This window comes from Ochotona princeps, chromosome 3 (genome assembly GCF_030435755.1).
Source record: "Ochotona princeps isolate mOchPri1 chromosome 3, mOchPri1.hap1, whole genome shotgun sequence".
Taxonomy (NCBI): Eukaryota; Metazoa; Chordata; class Mammalia; order Lagomorpha; family Ochotonidae; genus Ochotona; species Ochotona princeps.
The window spans coordinates 48,826,981-48,842,503 of NC_080834.1; the positions used below are offsets into that span (position 1 = coordinate 48,826,981).

Sequence of the window (15,523 nt, forward strand, 5' to 3'; positions counted from 1 at the left end):
TTGTAACACCTTCAAATGCATAACTGAAAGCACAGAAGTCATGTCACTTGTTCTCTGCTGATGCAGCTGCCTTCGTTTGTATACTTCTTGATAGCATTCCTTAAGCTTTCATGTGTTCACATTTAATCATCACTGTAAGGTATTAATAAAGAATACAAAAACTTAATATGCTTGTGATGTCCAGAGGTGGGGCTTTTGGATTATGATTGGGATTAAATAAGGTCATGAGAATAGAGTCCTCAATATTGAAATGTAGAGACTCTCTTGAGAAGAAAAAGTCCCAAACTTTTGCTTTGTGATAACTCTTTGTTAACTTTGGACTCTGAGAGCAAAACAGCAGTGCATGTGGGCCCTTGAACTTGTTTCTCTAGAATTCTGAGCCAAAATTATTCTCCTTTGGAACTCAAACAATGTGAAGCCATTGTGAGAAACAGCTAATACACTTTCCAAATTGTAGAAGCAGAGAAACTGAGTACCTCAACACTTTCCTTACTCATTTAATAAGGCCAGAATGGCTTGCATGTGAATACCACAAAGATATAACAGCAAAGAGAAAGTACAGATTAACTGAATATCTCTCATAAAGATACAAATGTTCTTAATGAAACACTAGCAAATTCACAGTGCACAAGGATGAATATATACCACGTGATTCCATGTGTCCAAGGCCCACCCAGCTCCTGAAAATCATTCAGTGCAACTGAGCATAACCACACACCAAAGAGGAAAAATCATATGATTACATTAGTTCACAATGAATACAAAAAGACTGATAAATTCCAGGAACCAATATGACAACTGTGCTCAGCAGCTATGTTTGCAGGTGAACTCCATCAAATTGGTTAAGAGTACAAAAAGTCTACAGTAGCCTAATGGTGAGAAACTGGGTGCACTGCCCGGAAGGCTGAGAACCAGCAAGGATATCCCTGTCCAAGTGCAATAAGACAAGAGAAAGTAACCATAACATAAGCGTTGAGAATAAATCTGCAATATGTGCCCTCTTCACAATCTATGACTCTCTATACAGAAAACAGACAAAAGATATAAAAAGCTAATATGCAACAGTTAATTGTTTTCCTCTTAAAAAGCAGTAACCAAAATTTGAGATTTTAAAAATATTATTTAAAATATCAAAAAAACAAAGCGGGTGTAAATATAACAGAATAAGCATAACATACTTCCATAAGAAATTGGATCAATGTAACCGTCATCAATTATCTTATTCTGACAGAATTCATCTTTGATACCTATGTAACATACATAAAATTTCATTGAGAATTGTGGTCTTCTTCAGAAAAACATATTACTCCAAATGAAGGATGAACGAAAATTCAGTTGAGGGATAATATTACAATAATTGTTCACCAGACCTCAGAATTGCTGAGATCAGTACACACTGTTCATAACTGCAGTTGGTTTAAAGAGATACAAAGCTTAAGCAGAATATGGTAACTTGTATGAGTTTGGGAGTCAAAACGGGGAGTACATTAAAGAAAAATCTAAGTATTGCTTGAATTTTAGCTTGTGACAATAGATAAATTCTGTCAATAGCTAACAAATTATAAGTATGTAATGGGAAATTCAGTGTGAGTTATATAAGAAATCAGACTATGCAATAATTATGTAAATATAACATTATACTCAAGTGATTAAATAGGCATGACAAGAAGTTTTAATAAACTTCTTAAATTGATCTAAACACTTCAAAGTTATATTATCCAAATATTTTCTTTATTCTTAAATTTCAAAATTTATTTTGTTTACTTGAAAGGCAGAGGGGTAGAGAAAGGGAGAGGGAAATGGGAAAGGAGAGAGAGACAGACAGACAGACAGACACATCCTCTCTAGTTTGAATATTGCACCAACCACCCATTGCAGACAGATCTGGGCCCGGCCAAATCTAGCAGTCTGGCACTCAGCTCAGCAATCTCACACAGGAAGCAGGTAGCCAAGCACTTGAGCGTCATGTGCACCTCCCAGGGTACACATTAGCAGAGAAGTGGAATGGAAAGGATGCCTGAGAATATGTATTAGAGTAATAAACTTTATTTGCTTTTTCTAATATATTCTCTATGAAATGGTCTTGGGCAATTTTTGTGTTTCTCCTCATAGATCTGATGTCCTTTACAAATTATTTTAATTGATAAATTTAACTCAAAATTCTTCCATTAGCTTATTTTTTTTAAACTTTTCTCACTATACTCACTGTGCCAGAAAATCTCATTTTACTCTTAAATATGGGTTAAAGAACTCCAAATCTTCATTCAGTACAACCTCCCCCAGGGTACCCCTGGCACAATATTCTAAAGGTTTATTTCCATTAATGAAATGCAAAGTGATCTTTTCTCTCTAATCTCACCTATAGGCAACTATTTTCTCATACATAACTAGAATCAGACAAGAAATCAAGGTACTTCAATAGTTTCCAGAGAAATACTGGGAGAAGAGGGGGGTGGATATATGGATACAACTATGTATTAAAGAAAATAGATTTCAACTATAAAAAATAATTGATAATAAGGATTCATGTGGGACTGTAGCAAATAAACACTATTTTTAATGGTAGCATCGTATATGGTGTGGATTCTAGTGTAGGATGCTTATTTCTGACCCACATCAGTGCTAAAAGCTGGAAAAGTATCAGAAGATGACCTCACAGTCTACATCCCTGCTACCGATGAGGGAAGAAGCTCATGAAGGAGACCTGGAAGAAGCCCCTGACTTCTGGTTTTAAAGTCCTAGCCATTGTGGCTGTTTGGAGAATAAACCAGCACATGGATGACTCTCTGTGTGTGTGTGTGTGTGTGTCCCAGTCTCTCTGTGTAACTCTTTCAATAAATGAATGAATGAATGAATGAACACATAAATAAATAAATAAATAAATATTTGAAACTATAAACAAAATAAACTAAAATAACTTTTGGCTAAAAACTGAAAATTCTGGTCAAAGTTATTTACAAAGTAGGTTCTCTCAGACAGAAGATACAGATGGCAAAGCTACACCCATTGTCATCTGCCTAGAAAATTCACTACAACATCCCCAAACCATGAAACATTGCCTGTTGATTTATCAACTTCTGAAGCCTGACATTCACATCAATAGGTACAAAGTACCCATTACAAGTCCAGTAGATTCACAACCACCAGGTGAACGGGAGGTATGGACTGCTAATGACATTTTGAGGTTAATATAAGCTGCTAATATAAGATTATAATATAATATAAGGTGAAAGCATGATTACATTAGCTTTTTACAGCCATGTTCCAAAATATAACAAAATCTGGTTAATGATGAAAATGAGTGCAATATAAAACTCAACAGAAATTCAGGAACAATTGCATAGCCTTCACCTATACTCTTAGGAAATGTATACCTCTAATCTCACAAATATCAAAGCGCTTAAAGAAAGCTGTGCACAGCCTCCCAGGACTTTAAAAAAATGCAAAGCATGCTGAATATCTTGAGAAATATTCCACATCTTCAAGCATTCAGTACCCTCACATGGACCTTAGTTGCCCAATACTTGTCACTCTCTGAGCACACTGAGTATCAATGGCTGCACAGTCCTCTGTGCGTTTTCTGAAGCAAGCTTCTTTGTCAGTTCCAGTTTTCCATCAAAACTGCTATTTCATCAGGGTGGTTGATTCAGAAAGGTCCTACATAAAACACTAGTCTGAAAGCCCAATTATAATAATTTAGGGTGAATTGTACATGGATAATTGACTAGGTTTCTCAAACTTGGTACTCAGTGTCTAATTTGTGGAATATGCAGAGAGGCATTGAACTGGAAATGTAAATGATCTCTGATTTTACTTAATTTTTTCCATTTACCTTTTTTTCCATTGCCACTTTCATTCCCCATGCTTCTACCCCTCGTTCTTCCAGTTCCCACCCTCCTTTGCCTCCTTTCTTTCATCTCATCCCTTTCTTCCTCTCAGCCTTTCTTTCTTACCTCTTCTTTTCCATCCTTTCCTTTTATTCTTATTTCCCTCTCTGTTTCTTTTTCCCTCTCTCCATCTCCTTCAACCCCATTACCATTTTAGTATGTCTGTAGCCATCCAGGATCACTTATTTCTAAATCGATTTATATCTTCTCCTTGTTCTTTTTAAATCACATATACCTTCTTAAATTTACCATTGGTTTTCAATAAAATTAGATAGCTCATAGAAGCAGTATCAACAATTTAATAATATCCCCTTCCTTTTTTTGCCTCTCCTTTCTTTCTTCTTGTCATTTTCTCTCATTCATCCTTCTTTGTTCATCCCTTTCTCTTTTCTCTCTAAACTGATTTGATGACAGGAATCAAACTAAAGCAATCACTATTCTTGTCTAAGCAAAGGCAAATTTATCATATATCAGTGTTAATGTTATTTATATTCTGTTGGTGGTGACTGCTTAAAACCTACATAAAAAAAAATAAACCAAGATTCAAGATTATGATTTTCCACTTTTGTTAATGCTCTGTTACTATTTTAAAAAGCAAAGAGTACATCTGAAAGCATCACAACAAGCCACTATTTCACTGTCATCATCATCATTCTCATTACTATTTGAACACTTAACTTGCTACAAGGAGATGTATTGATTAAAATATCCTTCTGAGTGAATGAAAATAAAATAAAAATATCAAACACCCTGAGATGTAGAAAAACAGCATTGAAAGAGTTGTAAATCTCATATTTTGCATGATAGTTGTTTTATATCAGAAAGAACCTATATTTGCCATCTAGGGATTGACTTGTTTTGGTGAGCATAATGATCTCTAGTTGGGGTCATTTGGTTGAAAATGATAAAACTGTATTTATTTTAGTGGCTGAATAGTATCCCGTGGAGTAGAAGTAGCACAAATTCTTTATCCACTCCTCTTTTGACAGGCATCTGGATTCTTTCCATGTCTTTGTTATTGTAGATTGTGCTGTTGTGATTATAGGAATAGAAATCCCTTTCTCATATACAGATTTCATTTTCTTTGGATATATTCCAGAGAGTGGAATAGCAGGGTCATACAACAGGTCAATTTTCAGTTCTCTTAGCACTCTTTGTACTGATTTCCATAGTGGTTGTACTAGCCTATATTCCCACCAATAGTAAAGGAGGGTACTTTTCTCCCCACATCCATGTTAGCAGGTGTTGTCAGAGTAGAGTAGAGTTCTGAATTTAAGCCAGTCTCACTGGAGTTAGGGGGAATGTCAATGTGGTTTTTATTTTTATTTTCCCTGACAGTTAGGGAGGCTGAACATTTTTTTCATATGTCTATTACTCATTTGAATTTTTCTTTTGAAAAGTGTTCATTTCACCCATTTCTTGACAGGGTTGTTTGTTTTGCTGTTATTGAGTTTCTGAAGCTCTATGGAAATCCTTGATTTTAGTCCCCTATTGGTTGTGAAGTGTGCAAAGATTTTCTCCAAAGTCTATTTTTTTTCCTTAACAAATCAGACTTTTCCAGGTTTATGAATTTATAAATGAAGCTTCTAAGATAAAATAATGGTGAACTGACAAGATAAAATTGGGAAATACTGTCTTTCAGAATGTGAACAAATGGTGGAAGGGAAAATGATGTAACTTAACCATTATGATCTGGGGGTCGGACAAGCAGGGCATAGTAGCTCCAAAATGTGTAAATTGGTAATGGAATGGAATGTACTGGGCAGGACTGAGCAAACCTTTGCCTACAAGCAAAACTAGAAACCAGCATGCAGCACAGGTCATACCAAGCTAGGCTCTTGCACCTACTGGTCCTCAGAGCAACCACGGGCAGGTGCATGATTTACGGCTAGGAACAAGCCCAATCGGGGAGGTAAGGGGACACCCTAACTGGGTTGAGCTTCCCACTAAAGGGCGCTTGTGCTGGAATGGGGGCTACGTTCTATCTAGGAAACAGTTGTAGTCACCCGAGGCACTAGTGTGGGCTGGGATTGGATGCACCAGGCCAGTTCAGACCCCAACACCATCTGGTGTCATGGAGAACCAGGGTAGATGTGGGACTGACTAGGATGGGTCTCAATCCCCTACTGAGCCATGTGTGTGCTGTATGTGGGTATGGACAAGCCATGGCTGGGCTGAAACATCCAACAACAAGAACCAGAATGGGGTGAAAGCCAGCCAAGAAAAGCCACTGTTCCTGCTAGGACAGGAGGTGAACTGAGTAGGGTTGGCTAAAGGACCCCCCTGGCATGCGCAAAATCTGGCATTGGGAGAGGTTCTGATGGAGATGCCTGGGCAACTCCTCTGGCAGGACACAATCCCTGCAGGTAAGCACAAGAAACACGATAGGAAATGGACCAGAACAGGCCATGGAAAGTTTCCCACTGGCATGCATTCAGCATGGGTCAGGAACAGACCAGGCTGAATCAGTTCATGTCATCCACTGGCAAATCCGATCACCAGAACAGAGTGTGGGATGAGCCGGGTTTGGTTGCGACAAAACAAGTACACATTATGGAATGCCAGGGTAAGGTTGCCTGTACTGGATATGAATGCAGCACCCAACCAGCACATGTGAGATCCAGGAAGGGAGGGGCAGAACTGGCAGGGGGATTAAGGGGCTGGTCCCCTCGCCGGACAGCTACTCGCACTGGAGAGCGTGGGCTGGGATAGAGACAGACCAGACTAAGCAAGGCTACAACACCTGTGTGCTGCATGTGGAGTAGATCAGGGAAAAGCCAGGCTGGGCTGATAATTGCTACTGGTGCAAGCATAAATTAGAGTGGGTGAGGGATGTTTGGGCATAGCCGCAGCATCAGCTGGCCGAAGCTGGCACTGGGGACTAATTCTGTCAAGTCAAATCACAGAACCACCCAAAGAGTGCATAAACTGGAACAGAGAGACCTGGGAGGGAAAAGTGGGTTCCCCCTTCTTGGGTCACTATTCCTGCAGGAGGGCATGAAAACTAGGACGGGGGCTGGGGTGGCTATACAGAGAGGCACTCAATAACATCCGTGAGGGCTGGATAGTTGAGTTGGTTAGATGGAACTAAGCTTTAATAGCCATTGACAAGTACAAGAGCCAAATGGGATGGGGGACACACTGGACTAGTCTGCACATATTGGCAAACCAGGGTAGGGGGCGGGCCTGGTGGGGGTTATTGTGGGCCGCCCGACTAGGCTGCAGCTCCCACTGGTTGATGTAAGGGCCAAACTAGTCTGGACTGCAACACCCTTTGGTTCCAGTGCAACTCGGGACTGAAAACAGAACCAACCCAGCAATTGAAACTACCAGCTGATCGTGGTGATGGACTGTGCTGGGCCCTCTGCTTGCTAGAACATACAAGCAACTAGTCTGGGATTATCTCAAAGTTTCTTTGGAGATCTCCCCAATAGAACTGCTGGACTCAGAACTCTAACCAGGAAAAGACAGAAGACAGAACAGGTCAATCATTCATCTCAGCTATATGTTGGCAGCAAAATATGGGGCAAACGGAGACCTTATGATGGACCATATCAATCAGTGGACGACCTCATCGAGCGAAACTGGCAGCGATTCATAACTGGTGAACTATTAAAACCACTTGAGCAAATATCTCAGAGCATGCCCCACATCCGGGACTTGGGGTGGGCGGGAAAACGGGTGGGGCTTCTCCCTCAATATCCCCCTTTACCTCAGATACATGATGGAAACAATATGGACATAATAGTATTACCCACTTCCCTATACCTCCTAAACCTTTTTTTTTCCTTTAACCGTAATTAACTATGTAAAGATTGTCAACAACAATACAATAAAATAGATTTAAAAAAATCATTATGAATTAGGCAGAGAAAAATATAACATAGATCTACATCAGAATAAAGTTCTATGTAAGAACATAATCTAATATAATATTAGGTCATTATTTCTTTCAATTAAGATGTTTAAGACTTCCCAGAAATAGCACCTAGAAAGATGTCACCATGTAGCAGCCCACACAAGGGAAATACTTAAATATTTGTTCAATGAATACAGTGGATTATTTTTAAAAGTAATGCAGTCTTGAAGTTACTGTATGCTGTGCAAGTAGTACAGAAACATTAAAAACATAAAATAAAAACTATTCCTTTCCTTTCTTGAACATCTGGATAAATCTTTAAGAAGTTTTCAGTGCATGAACAAATGTGTACTCACTATATTGTTCTTCCATGGTATGTACACAAAATTTATGCATATATGATGGGTTGTTTGTATACACACACACATTATTCTACAACTTAAATGCTTGATTTTTTTTCCAAAAATACATTACAGAATACTTCTTACTTCAGAATTTACTACCCTAGGAAAGGAATTACAGCTATAAGATGGTTATTTGGGATACTCAGACTATAACAAAGCTGCAGTTTGAATCTCAGCTCTGCTTTTCATTCCAGCTTCTTGTTACTTTCTGTTAATGTGCACTTTTGGAAACAACAGGTAATGGCTGAAATAATTTAGTCCATGTCATGCTCATGGGAGATTTAGATTGAGTTCTTGGCTCCTGGCTTCTGCTAGCCCAGTCTCAACTCTTGTAAGCTTCTAGGGAGATCTCATCCTCTATGTGGGTGCTTTTCAAATAAATACATAAATTAGAAAATAAAACCCTATAGCTCTTTCAAGTCTTTAAAAATGTCTACTATGCCATAAATCATGACCTATAAGTCAGGTAACTATTCTACAATACCTTGTCTTTTTTCAATCAGAGTTTCACAATTTATGTATATTTTTAATGTAACTAGGGATTTAAGTCTTTACTTGTTTACCAATGCTGTTTAATTTTGTGATAAACTCAAGTTTCATCTACACTGTTAAATAAGGCAATATTATATATTTGCTTTCTGTTTTCTAACAGACACAAGATACCATGGGTTAGAAATGGTACTGTATCCAGTTACTAATTTTACATTTTGCACGATGTATGGCAGGTAGAAGTTAGGTATGAACATATATCTCTAGCCAAAATGGCTGAGTTTCAAATACCCTCTGGACCACAGTTAAGTATATAAAAGTTTAACAAACTTAAATTTTAGTTAGTCTAGCCAAACATTTATGTGCAATAAATTATTAACTGGCCATTTCAGAAGCAAGTCTTAGATATTGGGATGGATAGTTAGGCAAAGGATTCCTTTGAGGTTTAAAGGAAAAATGAATCATGAGCAGTTCACCCCTTGGCACTAAATAGGCCCCTGTATAAGAGATATTTTGCAGAGGGAGAACAGAAAAGCATCTGGCTGAGGGATAATGTCTTAAAACAACTTTTGGCCTTCTACCTTGAACTTAGTATGTTTCCCCTTTTACCTCTGGAAAAGAGATTCCCTCAGAGAAGAAAACTTACCACAAAATACCTCCAGTACTATAGTAAAACTAAGCAGCTTCAGCTATCTTTTAGGGAAGAGACTGTCACCTGAACATTTGGTCACATCGTGTGGTATTGGAAGCTTCCTTGGAAAGTCTGGAAATTATTTGTTCTGCCCCCCGCATAATAACTGTCCCTAAATCTTAGAAACCAGAATAATGTTCACTCTCTCTTTACCAAAGAATTAGCACATACCTGAACTGTAGCTTCATAACAGTCCTACTTAATGGAAAAGATAAAATTAAATATCTGTTCATACAGATATGGGCTTACAGAGAACATCTTGTTAATAGAGTTCAGCAAATTAAGATATGTTTCTGAAATACCAAAAAACAAATATACACATGGAGAGAGCAGGGCACAAGCTATGGCTTAATGGTGGGGACACAGATATTATGCACAAAGAAGAACAAATAATTTCCAGACTGACCAGCAAAGTAAAGAAAAAAAACTGGGTCACCATTGTTTTTGTTTTGTTTTGTTTTGTTTTTTCTGCTTATAACTGTGAGCCAAAGTAAACAAACAACAGTAACCCAAATAAGAAAGCCTGTGGATAAGAGAGAACTATTCATGCGGGGGAGACGACATAACAGAAAACTTTAAAAAATGAGCGGCTATTTCTATGGAAAAATGAAAGTGGAAGATGAGTTTATTAATGACACAAATAATTTTGAAAAAAATTCACAAATTTTTCTTATCTTTTAACTTCATTTGCTATGAACTTTTACATAATACTTTTATAGATGCCTTTTCAAAATAGAAGTTTAGTCATGCAATAACTAGAACTCTAAGAGTTTTCAAAATGTTTATGAACCAAGATTAATTGAGTTTTAATATTCTTTATTTGCAAGAATTATTGACAAAATTCATTTGACCTTGTAGAGAAGGACAAAGGTAAAGTGTGGACAAGTTTCTTTCATGCATTTTTATTCCTCTGAGGGAGATTAACACTTTAAAAAGAACCACAAAGCACAATTTTACAGAGAAGTACCTGAGATAATGATGAAAATTAATATATTAAAATTAGACAAATATTTGTTTTAACCACATTTGTCCAAAAATTGTTAAACTGTTATCTAAATCAAGTGTAACAAATTTTTTGAAAAAAATTTTCATGATCTCCAGAAAAAAAAATCAATATACATACCATACATACTGTGTATGTTCTCATATAAATTGCCAATTATTTTATAGAAAACTTACCTTTTGGTTCCAAACCAAAGACTTCTAGTCTAGAAGAATGGTCCTAAGTGGGACCTATTAACACTATTTGACATTTCACCAGTCAAGAAAAAAATGGATGTTATGCCCCCATGATAAAGCAACGATGCAGTCTGCACGACAGTTACTGCTGTGGATGCACTTCACGCAGAAGCAGCTTGTGAATAATCACTAGGTTCACATGGGTCTGTTCATAAGTCACTTACCATAGTGCGTCTTTCGTTTTCCTTGCTCGGATCTTGATCTTCAGACATTTCTTCATCTCAGAGACAGCTCCTAAAAAAGTAGTTATAGATTACAAATTGTTGAACTTGCTCATACACATACATTTTTCAATCTGCCATCTAGTTATTTAAACATAGTAAATCGTATCTAAGTGTTTGATATTTGATGAGTGCTTTGAAATCATCAAAATCTGTGTATTCACCTTTGAAAAGTGTTAAATTTTCTTTATTCTTCTGTCCATACAACTAACATCTGTGGATTATTATTTCTGATTTTCTTTTTGTTTTAAGCACTTATTCAAAATGCAAAACAGTTCCTAATTAGATCAAATAAAAAAATAGAGCATTAAATTACAGAATTAAAATGTCACAACATTTTTCAATAGCAAATCAATAATGAATACAGCAGTAAATTTCAAACAGCAGTGTATTTCAAAAACTTGATAAATGCAGTATTTTTAGATTTATTCATTTTTATTGGATTTTATTTCTTTCCAATGGTTATTGGAAAGAAAGAGAGAGAGAGAAAGCTCTTCCATCCATTGTTTCTCTCCCCATTGCCCACAACAGCCTGAGCTGAGCCAATTCAATCTCAAAATTCAGTAGCTTTTTGCAGATCTCTCATGTGGATGCAGAGTCCCAAAGCTTTGGGCCATTCTCTACTGCTTTCCCAGGCCACAAATAGTAGGCTACAAGGAAAGTGGGGTAGCTGGGCCATGACCAGTGTTTATATGAGATCCCTGAACTTGAAAGGAGAAGAAAATGCAATTGGGTCACTGTGAGCCTGCTAAGTGTAATTTTAAAAAGCTTATTTGCCAAAAAAAAAAAAAATGTACCATGAAAAGTAAGTTTAGTGCTTGACACAGTAGTCTAGTGGCTAAATCCTCACCTTATAAACTGATGGATCCCATATTGGTGCTGGTTCATGTCTGACTATTGCACTTCACATTCAGCTCCTTGCTTGCGCCCAGAGAAAGCAGTAGAGGATGGCCCAAAGCCTTGGGACCCTGCACCTGCATGGGAGACCTGAAAGAGTCTCCTGGCTTCGGAATGGTTCGGCTCAGCCCAGTGTAGCTACTTGGGGTGTGAACCAACAGATGGAAGATTTTTTTTTAAAGATTTATTCATTTTTTATTACAAAGTCAGATATACACAGAGGAGGAGAGACAGAGAGTAAGATCTTCCATCCGATGTTTCACTCCCCAAGTGAGCCGCAACGGGCTGATGTGCGCCGATCCGATGCTGGGAACCTGGAACCTCTTCCAGGTCTCCCACATGGGTGCAGAGTCCCAATGCATTGGGCCGTCCTCGACTGCTTTCCCAGGCCACAAGCAGGGAGCTGGATGAGAAGTGGAGCTGCTGGGATTAGAACTGGTGCCCATATGGGATCCCGGGGCTTTCAAGGCGAGGACTTTAGCCGCTAGGCCACGCCGCTGGGCCCGGAAGATTTTTTTTATGTCACTCCTTCTCTGTGTAAATCTTTCTAATAAAAAAATCAAAATAAATCTTTTTTTAAAAGAAGTATGGATTTCAATTTTTGCATATACACAAACTTAATTCTATATTCAATGAATTTATTTAAGTTTATTATTATTATTGGAAAGATTTACATAGAGAAGGACGTATGGAGAGAAAGATCTTTCCTCATTGGCTCACACTCCAAGTGGCCACAATCCGTTGCTAGCTTCTTCCATGGAGCCAGGAGCTTCTTCTGTGGTTCCCACATGGGTATAGGTTCCTCAGGCTTTGGGTCATCCTTTATTGCTTTCCCAGGCCACCAGCAAGAAACTGAAAGTGAAATGGAGCAGCCGGGATATGAACCAACATCCATATGGGATCCTGGCATATGCAAGGCAAGGACTTCAGCCACTAAGCTACTGTACCAGGGCCTCAGTGAACTTTTAAAAGTACCTTCTTGCACATGCTTTTATTTTCTGCATTCACACATATTGTTTGAGATGACAATGTAATTAACCATCCAATTTATTGATCTATTTAATTCAGGAGCGCATTATTTTACTCTAGGTTTATTGCTCATATTTTATCACAGAATGAAGAATAAACAGGTTGATCTGTGAATTCATGGAAAATATGCTAATTATTTCCATATCATGGAGTATCATAACATCATCACTTCAATGAGCACGCACTTTTCTAGGTTTATCAAATAAACAGAACATGATAATAACAAACCAAGTGTGTTTTGTTTCAAGTTGATTCACAGCTCAGGACAAAAATGAGGTAATACGGAGCTTATAATGAACACAAACAGCACTTGAAGGATTTACACCCAACAGAGAAAAAAATGTAAACATGTCTGCAGCATATGATACACAACATGACACAATGATATTCATTGCAAAGATGACCATCTTTTCATGCTTTCTTAGTAGGAGGGTTTACCTGAATTGGAAATTGTGCTCCATCCTAACGTAAAGTCACCATGATTGGACTTGGAGTAACAACGTACAGGGGAGAGGCTTATGATAACATCTCACCTTATCCCTACTCAGGCAGTGCAAGGAGGAGAAATAAGAAGTTTATATTTAACTGTGGACTTTCTACAGTTTTACTTGCCAAATATAATAATTCAGTAAGAGAATGAACCCTGCAATTGTAGATCATATTATATCTTTGCAAAATTTTAAAAAAAAGGAAGGAAGGAAATAGGGAAAGAAGGTAGGGCATTGAGGGACAAAGAAAGAGTGGAAGACAAATACAGCTTTTTTTAAACTGTACCTATACAATACATGAATTTTTTTATCTTTATATAAATAAAGCAATTGTATTATAAGGAATCATTGACAACTAATTTGGAAATTCTCATGAGAAATCCAGAACAAATGTTGACAATGGAAATCCAAATCTGACCTGATAAAAGAGGCAACAGAAGTTTTAGGATCGTGTGCACGGAATGCTGAAAATGATGAGAGGCACTCAAGGAACCAACAGCGGAATCACGAATGTGTTTCAGAAAGCACAGGAAGATTGCAGTTTCAAGGGAACGAGAATGACCACGATTGTGAATTATGCACAGAGGTAGCAGAATTGGCTCACAGAAATCCAGGTACGTATCTTTAGGGAAGCAATGCCACTGAGATAATGAGGAAAGAAATTAGACTATGCAAAGTTAAGGAAAATTGGTCACTACAGGAAAGGGCCAAAATAAGTGAAATAACTAGTGAAAAGCCAGGCTCATTAATTTTTCTACGCAGAAAGTAGAGGAGGAAGATAAATACATTATACTTGTTTAACATTCAGTTTTATTATTTTTAATGTGGTTTCTCTGATATTACTGAAGGAGTGCTGCAAGCAAGGTTTGGCTCTTTCATCTAGATTAAATGATTAACAACTTTGAGCAACTAAATGTCAGCATTTCCACTTGTCTCAAACAACCTATCTACCAGTTACTGAGGAAGAAAATACGTATGTGGTTTCAGAAAAAAACACCTTCATATTCTAAAAATATATATGTATTTTTTGATTAGAGTGGTCCCCTCATGTCAACGGAGGCTTATAGAACTCTGAAATACAATCTCATTATAAATCTCCCTAAAAGAATACAGGGAAAAACACCTGCAAAGAAGAAAAACAACATAAATTTCTTCCTTTTTAATGAAATCCTAAATTTGCTTTCTTATCACATTGAAAGCAATGCTTTAATTTAGCAAAGCATTTAGAAAAAATATCTTCCACCCAAACATTACTCATAAATATTGTTAAAACTAAATATACTTCCTAAAGGATATAACTATTACTTACATTGAAGTTCTGCAAAATATAGTTAGCTAGCTCTCTTTTCAAATATCTATGTCATTAACAATTAGGGGATAGAGATGGAACGCTCAATGGGAGAAGACTAAGTGAGTTGAATGTCTGCAATCATAGAATCCCAGATTCAGAGACAGGGTCTGTGTGAGACAACTATGAGCACTTGAATAACTGGACAGATTTGTTAACAGGATTGTTTCAGCGCTAACACCCTGGTTTCAATTGCTTTCTCACAGTTATGTAAGGTAGTAACATCTGTGGAGTGGGACTGTAAACTATGAAATAGTTTCCACAGAATCTTTAAAATGTTTTTTTTTAACTCTAAAATCATTTTAAGGTAAAAAGACTTTAAAATTCTAATTACAAGAACAAAATTTCTGAAGAATAATATATGGAGAAAAAGCAAAATTTGTCTATATTATCGAAGTTTATTTTTTATTTTTTTAATTTCAGGCAACTGAAAAATAAGCAAAGCACATTGATGATAAGGAAGCATATCCAAAATCTCCAATTTCATAAAGAAAAAAAAGCAGATATTTAATTCTGAAGTAAGCTATGTGTATTTCAAAATATAAATAACTTGAAACACAGATTATTATTATTCAATCCACATTTTCATTTCAATCTGTCATCACCTATAAGGGATTCCAAAAGCCATTATTAGGTTTCATGCCATTTTTCATTTTCGAGTATTAGCTCTGTGCAATACACTATTTTTCAAGAACAAAGCAGTCTCTGATTATGAAAATGTTTGTGGAGTATCATACAATATCTTCCAGGACCAGATTTTCATATGAAGTGTTAAAAGGGCAAACACTAGCACATTCCTGTGGAGCCAGAACAAAGTGGAAACATCTGGATTACCTCACAGAAACCAGGACAAGCAACTGTCACCATGGAAAGAATTAGGAGAGATAGTACAGCATCCTGGTGGGTAGTGATCGAAGCTTGAAGTACAGTGTTTTAGAAAGAGAAAAACAAAAGCAAAGGAATGATACAGA

General features: G+C 37.1%; 1 long non-coding RNA gene across 1 annotated transcript in view; it reads right to left on the reverse strand.

The window, feature by feature from the left end:
- LOC131479909 (uncharacterized) overlaps positions 1-15,523 on the reverse strand; it is a 341,735-nt gene that overhangs the window by 135,551 nt on the left and 190,661 nt on the right. Inside the window, exon 5 of the long non-coding RNA XR_009245161.1 lies at positions 10,734-10,803. This is a non-coding gene — a long non-coding RNA (uncharacterized LOC131479909). The remainder of the gene's footprint in view (positions 1-10,733; positions 10,804-15,523) is intronic.